Source organism: Rhinopithecus roxellana, chromosome 10, assembly GCF_007565055.1.
Source record: "Rhinopithecus roxellana isolate Shanxi Qingling chromosome 10, ASM756505v1, whole genome shotgun sequence".
Lineage (NCBI taxonomy): Eukaryota > Metazoa > Chordata > Mammalia > Primates > Cercopithecidae > Rhinopithecus > Rhinopithecus roxellana.
This window is the reverse complement of record NC_044558.1, coordinates 35774660-35787586: the sequence shown is the minus strand read 5'-3', so window position 1 is coordinate 35787586 and position 12927 is coordinate 35774660.

The window sequence follows — 12927 nt, the reverse complement described above, 5'->3', positions numbered from 1 at the left end:
CCAGCTACTTTGGGGGCTAAGATGAGAGGATGGCTGGAGAACCAGAAGCAGAGGTTGCAATGGACTGAGATAGTGCCACTTCGCTCCAGCTTGGATTACAGAGAAATACCCTAACTCAAAAAATAAACATAAAATAAGATAAGACAACAAAATAACAATTAAAAAAATAGTGGACTTCTGGGTGATTCTTATAGTCATTTGATGAGAAAAACATGGGTGCAGGGTTTAAGGCATACCTATCCTATCTCAACTACAGCAGCCTCAGCATAGAAATAGTGAAGCTAACAACAAGCCACATCTCCCTGAAAGTTTCTCTTATGTAAAACCTATAGGAGTGACAAGGTAAGTGTGTGTTTGTGTGTGTGTGTGTGGGGGGGGGGGGGGGGTGTGTATGTAGTATGTATCTTCCAGCTTTTTCTTTTTTCATTTTGTCTGCTTTCAGTGTGGTTTTTCCCCCAAGGCTCTTTGTGAAACCTATTTGAAGATAGTGGTCACTGCTAGACATACTCCCTGATCTGCCAACATTGCCCTCTTCTGTCCCTATAAATTTCACTGCCAACCCCTGTTCCTAATACCAAGTACTATCACTTTCTTTGCTGATCCTGGGAATCTCCTAGAATCACCTATGTGGTGCTTTGTTGTCTGGAGTTCTTAGTGATAACACTCCAGATATGTCCATAACACATATGCTATGTCCTGGGCTGTATGTGAGAAAAATGTTAATCTTTTATGTTGCATTCTTCTAGAATAGGTGCTAAACTTTAATGTTCTGATGTTTTACAGATATTTACCTACAGCCTCTTCTTCTGTATTTCAAACATGAGCCCATGCGATTGCTAAGCTGAGAAAAGTTGTCTAACAACAACAGAATGTATTGAGAACAACAATTCCTTCCCTTAGAATAACTCTTCTCCCAAAAGAGTTTTTGATTCCTCATGAAAATAGCATGAATATTAAGAAAAATATCCACTAATATTCTGGAAGGATTATTAGATGTCAGGTATTGTTACAAGTACTTTACATATATTCACTCATTTAATCTTCACAATGCTTTGAGGTATATAGTAGAATGCATCATTTTCATTATGATAAAAACCATGTGATATATTTCAAGCCACTCTATAGAGCAATTTTAATACACGTTTTACTAATATTTATAAGCATTGTTCTCAAAGCCCCTAAGTTAAAGTTTAAAAATACAGACCAAACTGAGTCAGAGTATCAGTTACTTTATCCATCAAAGATTTACAATAACAACCAGATTAATTTTAAAGCAAAATGCTATTTTGATATACAATGTACATAATAAGGTAGGATAAATTTATAATGTAAGAAAAAAGACAAATACTAAAGACCATACAAATACAGTCTGAATAAAGTACAAATTGAAATGGGAGTTACTTATGAAGAGGCATGTTGCCAAGTTCTCTCTTGTGATCTGTGAAGTCAGCCTCATAATTTTCAGTTACTCATACCTATTCTCCCTTTCCTACATCAATTCATGGTCTAAATCCTAATGTACTTCCATTGATATCCACTCCTACTGCTCTATTAATTTCCAAGATGCTCTAAGCATCCAAGGACACTTAAGTTGGCCTTGTCCCCAAAATACCTTTTCTACTCCCATAGAAAAAAGGTTTTATTCTTTCAATCCATTTCAGTTTAATTTTGGCTCCCAGTGATCCAGATACCTAAGAACTTAAAAACCATACCAAACTGAGATTTTGCACTCAACAATTTCTTTTTTGAAAATAACTTTCGCCTCTTTCAATACTACTTTTTTTCTTTTTCCTTTTTTTAAAATTACACTTTAAGTTCTGGGATACATGTGCAGAATGTACAGGTTAGTTACATAGGTATACACGTGCCATGGTGATTTGCTGCACCTATCAATCTGTCATCTGCATTAGGTATTTCACCTAATGCTATCCTTCCCCTAGCCCCCGACTCCCTGACAGGCCCTGGTGTGTGATGTTCCCCTCCCTGCGTCCATATGTTCTCACTGTTCAACTCCCACTTATAAGTGAGAACATGTGATGTTTGGTTGTCTGTTCCTGTGTTAGTTTGCTGAGAATGATGGTTTCCAGCTTCATCCATATCACTGCAAAGGACATAAATTCCCATTTTTATGACTGCATTGAGTTCCATGGTGTATGTTTGCCACATTTTCTTTATCCAGTCAATCATTGATGAGCATTTGAGTTGGTTCCAAGTCTTTGCTACTGTGAACAGTGCTGCAATAAACATACGTGTGCATCTATCTTTATAGTAGGATGATTTATAATCCTTTGGGTATATACCCCGTAATGGGATTGCTGGATCAAATGGTATTTCCAGTTCTAGATCCTTGAGGAATCACTACACTGTCTTCCACAACGGTTGAACTAATTTACACTTCCACCAACAGTGTAAAAGCGTTCCTATTTCTCCATATCCTCTCTAGCATCTGTGGTTTCCTGACTTTTTAATGATTGCCATTCTAACTGGTGTGAGATGGTATCTCATTGTGGTTTTCATTTGCATTTCTCTAATGACCAGTGATGATGAGGTTTTTTTTTCATATGTTTATTGGCTGCATCAATGTCTTCTTTTGAGAAGTGTCTGTTCCTATCCTTCGCCCACTTTTTGCTGTTTTTTTTTTTTTTTTCTCTTGTAAATTTGCTTAAGTTCCTTGTAGATTCTGGATATTAGCCCTTTCTCAGATGGATAGTTTGCGAAAATTTTCTCTCATTTTGTAGGTTGCCTTTTCCTTCTGATGATAGTTTCTTTTGCTGTGCAGAAGGTCTTTAGTTTAATTAGATCCCATTTGTCTATTTTGGCTTTTGTTGCCATTGATTTTGGTGTTTTAGTCATGAAGTATTTGCCCATGTCTATGTCCAAAATGATATTGCTAGGTTTTCTTCTAGTTTTTATGGTTTTAGTCTTACATTTAAGTCTTTAGTCCATCTTGAGTTAATTTTTGTGTAAGGTGTAAAGAAGGGATCCAGTTTCAGCTTTCTACATATGGCTAGCCAGTTTTCCCAACACCATTTCTTAAATAAAGAATCCTTTCCCCATTGCTTGTTTTTGTCAGGTTTGTCAAAGATAATATGTTTGTAGGTGTGTGGCATTATTTCTGAGGCCTCTGTTCTGTTCCATTGGTCTATATATCTGTTTTCGTACCAATACCCTGCTGTTTTGTTTACTGTAGCCTTATAGTATAGTTTGATGTCAGGAACCATGATGCCTCCAGCTTTGTTATTTTTGCTTAGGATTGTCTTGGCTATATGGTTTCTTTTAGGTTCCATATGAAATTTAAAGTAGTTTTTTCTAATTCTGTGAAGAAAGTCTATGGTAGCTTCATGGGGATAATATTGAATATATAAATAACTTTGGGCAGTATGGCCATTTTCACAATATTGATTCTTTCTATCCATGAGCATGGAATGTTTTTCCGTTTGTTTGTGTCCTCCCTTACTTCCTTGATCAGTGGTTTGTAGCCTCTTTGAAGAGGTCTTTCACATCCCTTGTAAGTTGGACTCCTAGGTATTTTATTCTCTTTGTAGCAAATGTGAATGGGAGTTCACTCTTGAGTTGGCTCTCTATTATTGGTGTATAGGAATGCTGGTGGTTTTCGCACATTGATTTTGTATCCTGAGACATTGATGAAGTTGTTTATCAGCTTAAGGAGATTTGGGGCTGAGATGATGGGGTTTTCCAAATATACAATCATGTCATCTGCAAAAAGAGACAATTTGACTTCCTCTCTTCCTATTTGAATACACTATATTTTTTTCTCTTGCCTGATTGCCCTGGCCAGAACTTCCAATACTATGTTGAATAGAAGTGATGAGAGAGGGCATCCTTGTCTTTTTGCCTATTCAGTATGATACTGGCTGTGGGTTTGTCATAAATAGCATTTATTATTTTGAGATACGTTCCATCAATACCTAGTTTATTGAGAGTTTTAACATAAAGGGGTGTTGAACTTTATCGAAGGCCTTTTCTGCATCTATTGAGATAATCATGTGGTTTTTGCCATTCGTTCTGTTTATGTGATGGATTACGTTTATCGATTTGCATATGATGATCCAGTCTTGCATGCCAAGGATGAAACCTACTTGATCGTGATGGATAACCTTTTGAATGTACTGCTGGATTTGATTTGCCAGTATTTTATTGAGAATTTTCACATCAATGTTCATCAGGGATATTGACCTAAAATTTTCTTTTTATGTTGTGTCTCTGGTATCAGGTATCAGGTATCAGGTATCAGGTATCTGGTATCAGGATGATACTGGCCTCATCAAATGAGTTAGGGTGGAGTTCCACTTTTTCTATTGTTTGGAATAGTTTCAGAGGGAATGGTGCCAGCTCCTCTTTGTACCTTTGGCAGAATTTGGCTGTGAATCCGTGCTGGTCCTGGACTTTTTTTGGTTAGTAGGATATCAATTACTGCCTCAATTTCAGAACTTGTTATTGGTCTATTCAGGGATTTGACTTCTTCCTGGTTTAGCCTTGGAAGAATGTATGTATCCAGGAATTTATCCATTTCTTCTAGATTTTCTAGTTTATTTGCCTAGAGGTTTTTTATTGTATTCTCTGGTGGTAGATTGTATATCTGTGGGATCGGTGGTGATATCCCCTTTATCATTTTTTATTGTGTCTATTTGATTCTTCTCTTTTTTCTTCTTCATTAGTCTGGCTAGCGATCTATATATTTTGTTAATCTTTTCAAAAACCAGGAGAAGTTCCCCAACCTAGCAAGGCAGGCCAACACTCAAATTCAGAAAATACAGAGGACACCACAAAGATACTCCTTGAGAAGAGCAACCCCAACACACATAATTGTCAAATTTACCATGGTTGAAATGAAGGAAAAAATGTTAGGGCAGCCAGATAGAAAGGTCGGGTTACCCACAAAGAGAAGCCCATCAGACTAACAGCAGACCTCTCCGCAGAAACCCTACAAGCCAGAAGAGAGTGGGAGCCAATATTCAACATTCTTAAAGAAAAGAATTTTCAACCCAGAATTTCATATCCAGCCAAACTAAGACTCATAAGCAAAGGAGAAATAACATCCTGTGCAAATGCTGAAAGATTTTGTCACCACCAGACCTGCCTTACAAGAGTTCCTGAAATAAGTCCTAAATATGGAAAGAAAAAACCAGTACCAGCCACTGCAAAAACATAACAAATTGTGAAGTCCATCAATACTATGAAGAAACTGCATCAACTAATGGGCAAAATAAGCAGCTAGTATCATAATGACAGGATCAAATTCACACATAATGATATTAACCTTAAATGTAAATGGACTAAATGCCCCAATTAAAGCTCAATTAAAAGTCATAAACTGGCAAATTGGATAAAGAGTTAAGACCCATTGGTGTGCTGTATTTAGGAGGCCCTTCTCACACACAAAGACACACATAGCTCAAAATAAAGGGATGGAAGAATATTTACCAAGCAAAAGGAAATTAAAAAAAAAAAAAAAAAGAGTTGCAATCCTAGTCTCTGATAAAACAGACTTCAAACCAACAAAGATCAAAAACGACAAAGAAGGGCATTACATAATGGTAAAGGGATCTGCTACAAGAAGAGCTAACTATCCTAAATATATATGTACCCAATACAGAAGCACCCAGATTCAAAAAGCAAGTTTTTAGAGACTTACAAAGAGACTTAGACTCCCACCCAATAATAGTGAGAGTCTTTAACACACCACTGTCAATATTAGATAGATCAATGAGACAGAAAATTAACAAGGATATTCAGGACTTGAACTCAGCTCTGGACCGAGTGGACCTAATAGACATCTGCAGAACTCTCCACACGAAATCAGCAAAATATACATTCTTCTCAGCACCTCATTGCACTTACTCTAAAAGTGACCACATAATTGAAAGTAAAACACTCTTCAGCAAACACAAAAGAACGGAAATCATGGCAAGTAGTCTCTCAGACCACAGTGCAATCAAATTAGAACTCAAGATTAAGAAACTCACTCGAAACCCCACAACTGCATGGAAACTGAACAACCAACTACTGGATAAATAATGAAATTAAGGCAGAAATAAATAAGTTCTTTGAAAGTAATGAGAACAAAGACACAACGTACCAGAATCTTGGGAACACAGATAAAGCAATATTTAAAGGAAAATGTATAGCACTAAATGCCCACTGGAGGAAGCAGGAAAGATCTAAAATTTACACTAACATCACAATTAAAAGAAATAGAGAGCAAGAACAAACAAATTCAAAAGCTAGCAGAAGGCAAGAAATAACTAAGATCAGAGCAGAACTAAAGGAGATAGAGACATGAAAAACCCATCAAAAAATCAGTGAATCATTACTACTTTCTAAATTGCCATTATCTTGTCTTTCTTTCGTCCATTTACTCCTTTCATCATCTTTGTTAGATTTCATTCCTGCCCAATTTTAATATTAAAGCCAAACACATAAATAATAAATTGTTAGTAACAACGTAGAAGTCCCTGTTTTCCTTTATCAACTTATTTTGAATTTATTAACTAACTTATTTTGCATAAATTTAATAGTTCAAGGATTTGTTGAGATTATAGAGAGAATTAACATGCGGTACCTGTCCTTGGTAAGGTCAAATGACATATCCAAATACAATCTTGTTAAAATTATTACTATAGAACATTTTGTGTTTTATTATAATTATATGTGCTAAATATTTTTGAGTTATTATAGATGAAATTATTTTTTTCTTCCCACCATAATCAAGGAAAGCATCATAGATTAGAAACCAATTGGTCTTAGCTTTGAGGAATAAGTAAACATTTATTAGATAAAGAAATTTTCAAAGGAATAAGAGGAAAACAGAACTAAAAATGAGCTAACAAAAGTCATAGAAAGTCATAAACTCATGGGCTCTTGAGAGACTAGAGATTAAAGCCCTGCTGATGAGTATGGAACTTATCCAGAAAAAAAAAAAAAAATGGGAGTTCACAAGGGTTGTAAATGCAGGATATGTCTGTGTTCTTAAATAAGTTTAGCTAAAGCAACCACTACTGAACAGTTGTGTGTCATAAAGAAGCATATAAATACTAGAAAAAAAATAACTGTTTTTTATGTAGTTACCTGAAATTTACTCTACTCTTTTGAATTAAATTTTTGAGTACTCGAGGGAAGAATAACATGATAATTTATTCACAGTTAATGACATGAATTAATAAATCAGAATAGATATCTGAACAAAAGCTTTCCTGAAAAGAATATAGAAGATATTATTTTCAGTGAAAAGAAACAAACATCTACACAACCGAGAATGTTACTTAGAAGAACATATATAGGGAAAGCACCACTGAAATGTCCAGGCCAGGAATACTGACTCCAAGCAATTAGAAAAAGTACACTTCTGTGAGGTCTATGATGTATCAGCCACTGTCTCAATAGAAAAACAGTGGCCCACTTAAAAAGTCATAAATAAACATAATTTAATGAAGGGCCTACAAATTACTGTGGGTTGAATCATTTTATCCTCTCCAGAATTAATGTTGCAACTTAATTCCCAGCGCAATAGTATTGGGGGTGGTGTCATATTTAGGGGGTGATTGAGTCATGAGGGCTCTGCCCTCATGAATGGTATTAAGTTTCTTTATAAAAGGGCTTGACAAGGGAAGTTTGCTCCTTTTTGCCTTTCCGACTTCTGCCATGTGAGGACACAGTGCCCTCCCCTCTAGAGGATGCAATGTTCAAGGCACCATCTTGGAAGCAGAAATGACACTAAACCTGCTGGCAACTTGATCTTGGACTTCCAGCCTCCAAAAGTGTGAGAAATAAATTTCCGTTCTGTATAAATCACCCAGTCTCAGGTATTCTGTTACAGTAGCACAAAATGCGCTAACATATACACCTAGAAATTAAGGGAATAAATATCAAATGAAGAAAACTTATTCCAGTTCTAAATTTGAAAGGGAAAATGGAGGAATGATATTGCTAGAGCCCAGAAAAAGCTAGAGCCATGGGAGCCGGGCTGCATCAGGAGCTGGAGCTTTGAAATTCAGCCTTATTGGTGCAGCAGGAAGGGAGCTAGATAGCAGAGCATAAATATACAGTCTCTTAGTCTCTTTTCTTTCCCACATTTTGATCTCCCTGCTCATGTCTCCCACTGGCGAAATTCATCCAGAAATCAAGAACAAATAGAGCCTGGGTGACCAGTCTACAGAGGCCAGCCTTCAGGAACAAGAATCAGAGCAAAGAAGGGCAGCAAGAATTGGAAAGTCGATTGAAGAATTAAGCAGCAAAGAGGAGAGGAAAGGGGGACGATGAGAATAGGGACATGAAGGAGGAGTGAAGGTCACCACAACCAAGTCTTGATAAGTATGGGCCCTTAGCACAGACTGAACATAGGTTGAAAAGGAAAAGGTATTTCTCCTCTTGGATATTTATGAAATATAAGCAGATTAATACATTTGTTTGGATTGTCATTTGCTTATTTAGATAAATTACTTCTTTTGTGTATTAATAATATTCATAATAACAAAATAAAAATAACTTCACAACATTTTCATTTTTAGCCTAAATGTTACTCATTTCTCAAAATGGTTTTGTAATTTAGTAAGAAGACATGTAAATTTCAACTTACATATCATCATCATTTTACTTACAGTCTCAATTCTTCAAATAAAAACTGTAATTTTCAAAACTCACATACCTAATGCCTTCTAGTAATTCTTTTGGTTATTCTAATATACTTTATTAATGCTCCAAGATAAATCAGGTAATATGTTATTATTTTAACCAAGGACACAATACAAAAACAATTCAGGTAAATATTGTTCTTATTTGGTACCAGGTGACAGACAAGTTTTACGTAACTCTGGAACTAGTTATTTATGCTTATAAAATATTTTAATGCAGAAGCAATTAAATTGTTAGTCAATCTGTTCATTAATTCACCAATTCAGAAAATATTTACTGCATAACTACTATGGGTGAGTACTAATTGCTAATTAAAATATCTCTCTCTCTCTTCTCTTCTGTCTACCTTCATTTTTATCTCTATCACTAGCTCTAGCTCTAATTTATCTCTACATATAAATTTGTAGTGGCTTAAAATATATATTGAGTATATAACATATATATGTAGAACATAAAATAATCTTTAAATGCAAGTTAAAAGTGAAACAAAATAAAAACCTAATATAATAAAAGCTATGTCTTTGATGAAAATGAAACAAAATACTGTAAGTATGAGGTCCTGAAGTTCCTTTTTGTCCTTTTGTCTTTCACAGCCTTGGTAATACCTATGAAAAATTATTTTTCCCATTCATTAGGCCAAAAATCTTGTGGTCATCTTTGATGCCTGCTTCTGATAACCCCACATCCAGGCCAACCACAAATTATTTCAGCTCTGCATTTAAAATATATTCAAAATTCAACTACTCCCTCCTCCACCTAATAGCTACCACTCTGGTAGAAGCCACTATCATCTCTCTCCTAGATTATTGTAACAGCTTCCCAGGTAGCACCCCTGCTTCTTTTCCTGTACCCCATTTAGTTTATTACAAACCATTATAATAAGTTATCAGTTTATTCAGGTTATGTCATTTCATTGCTCAAAAATTTCTAGTGGCTTCCTATATACTTAGAGGAAAAAACAAACTCCTCACTCTCACCTATAAAACCCTGCATGACTAGGCTCTCTTCACTCTTATTTTATCTTCTCCTTCTCCTTTTCCCCTACAAAAAAAAAAAAAAAAAAAAAAAAAAAAAAAAAAAAAAAAAAAATTCTTCTTTAAACAGTGCTTCAGGCAAAATAGCTTCCCTGATGTTACTTGACTACACATGCTCCTACCTCAGTTCATTTGAACTCACGTTGCCCTCTGCCTGCAATAATTTCAATCATTTGTGTGTCTATATGGCTAACTGCATCACTTTCTTGAAGTATTTAGTTGAAAGTCACCTTTCTTGTAGTTCTCTTCTGACCACCTATGAGAATTTTAAACTACATCCCTACAGTGTAGTGACTTAAAACAAAAACATATTATCTCTCACATTTCTATGAGTCGACCAGGTCCAGCTGGGCAATTCTCATTGGGAATTTTTCACATGGTGTGTAGTCAAATGTGTCAACTGAGAGCTGCAGCCATCTGAAAGTTTGAATATGCTGGACATTTGAGGCTGATCTGGCAGTTGAGGCTGGCTACTGTCTAGATGTTCAGCTGAGCTCTTGATCAAAGGGCTTTATGTCTTCTCCATGTGATTTGGGCATTGTACAGCATTGTTTCTTTTAAAGTTGCTTTTGGGCCCTAGTAGAGAATGAACATTTGACCATGAAATATCAACGGGTTACACAAACTGAGCTACTTATCATAAACTCCATGTTGCATACAAAGATAAATGCCCTTACAGCAGAAATAATGTAGCAACGTTTTTCAAGGAAACTCTTGGAGTCAGGATTTGTAGCAGCTGCCCATGTTTTCGATTTCCCACTTATTCCAGGGCATGATCTAACAGGGTCATGTATCCATATTCATTAGAGGTATCGCAACTCTGAAAATGTGGAACTTTATTCAAGATGAATGGAAAACACCAGACCTTCCCAAGCTATAGTCAGCTTTAAATACAGATCAAGAATAAAATAGCAATATTTTGTGGCTTATCCATGGTTCTAGCCCTTTTAGGTCACTATTTAGGGCTAAAGGGTAGAGTAACTAGCCCTTTCTTTAGCATAATAGGAAGGAGCTGGGTCCAAACTTTGCAATTCATTAAGATATTCCTTGGCCAACTTCCATGAAGCCTTGAAGGAAGCCAACAACTTCTCAGGGAGGCCAACTATCAAGTGGTCAATCTTGGACAAATTAAACTTTATATCTCAAATAGGTGTTGACTGAGCCTTTATTGCATAAGTAAGCTCAGTCTCAAACAGGTCTGAGAGATGTGGATTATATGGCTCCCTCTTCCTTATTCTTACTTCGTTGTTATCTTTCTCTCAACTCCTATCTGTGTCTTCATGGGGAGTTCCCTGAATTATTTGAGTAATTCTAGCTGCTATAAAATAAAACTCAAAATTTAAAGTTTAACATAATAGAAATGTATTTCTCACTCTTGTAAAGTACAAAATAGCTATTTATTATTGAATAGTTCTGTCCACCAAGCAGGGACACTTGTTGTTTCAATCTTCAATATGTTGCTCTGCCTCTTCAATATGTGGCTGTCAATGCCCCTGTGGGAAAGAAAAAATACTTGTGGAATGACTCAAAGAGTTTCTTTATCTAACTGGTCTCCGTGTAGCACATATCAGTTTTATCTGCACTCTACTGACCAGAGTTCTGTCACCTGCCCACATCTAACTTTGAGGAAGACTAAAAAAGAGGACCTAAATATACATCTATGAGGGAGAGAATACGGGTTTTGTGACTAATGAACATTCTCTGCCACATTTCCCTCTGACTAGTTACCTGGCAAGGGGGAATAAAGAACAACAAAAAGCATAAAAACAACAGTAACAACACAAAAAAAACCTTTATTTTTTTTTCACAGATATCCTTGAATTACATGATGGCAGTGACTGACAGTGGATAGCTGTGCTGTTCCAGAATCATTCAGGGGTGGCCCTCAAAGATATAGAAGAAAAGACATTCTCTTAGGGATAATAACTTGGAGGTTATGCATCTCTTATTCACCGGAAAGAAAGATAACATGTAGGGAATATCAAGAGGGATAAACAATTTAATTCAATAGATAGAGAAGTAGGAAAAAAGTGGAGAACTTGTAAAATAGGTATTTCTAGAAGAAATTTATGTTTATATATCTCAATATGACCCATATCTGCCAATAGTTCCTGTTCCCTGAGATAGTCATTTAATAGATGACCTAGTGTGTCTTACACCATGGACAGTCCAGTCAACCTTTTTCTCTAGCCATGACAATGCTTACTCTAACTTTCATGAACAGAGTTGCAAAGGTGGAGGGATGAAGTCTTTTCAAGGCTCAATAACATATATTTCCTTTTAATTTGCCACAACAGCCCAGCCTTACCACTATACTGGTGGCAGATTGATTTCCTAAACCACTTCTCTAATGAATGAATAGGACAGAAATTATTATTCACTAAAATATACAAAGTAATGATTTATATTTGTTTTCCTTCGTCTTCAAGCTTCTGCCTGCATCGTCATCCACAGACTTTCTAATTACTTTACTCATAGTCATAGTATCCCATATAGCATGGCTTCTCAAGAAAGAAGTCATTTTAGGGATAATTAATTAAGGTGATGTGCTGATTCTTAAGGGTTTTACCATGTTTTCCATAACCTGAATACAGCTATCCTTGTAGAATAAATCTACTGAAAACCAACTTACAATGTTCATTGTTAAAAATAAGATCTTATGAGATGGGGATGTGATCCAACAGGATGCAGTATAAACTTTGAACAAGTGGCCATTATACTTATATAATACAATCTTTCACTATTATACCTAATGAACTACTAGCAAATGTCTACTTCCTGTCTATGCTGAATTCAGATGTTTTAGGGTTTTCAGCATTTGAGAGAAAACTTCCACAAGGGGTCACAACAACATTTTCATTGAATTCCAAGTTATGATGTTATTCTGCCATTTGGGGGCTTTTCATACCACTGAACTGGCAAAAAAAGGGAAGATTTTTTAGCTGCAGTGATGATCCTAATTATCCAGAGGAAATAGTTTCTTCTGTATGGAGTTTGGAAGCCCAGGGATGTTCTAGAACACTTTCTACTATTCTCACGTCCAGCAAATTCTCAACTTTCTTTTTTCTTAACTAAACTTCTTCTGAGAAGAAACTCAGAGAAACCAGTACTTTTATATATACAGAACATTAACTTAGATGCAAGCTGAGGAATAAATAATAAAGAAAGAAAACTATAAATATAATTGATAAGTCATATAAAGAGTTGTAGAGCCAAGAACTATTGTAGTTGATCATATTTT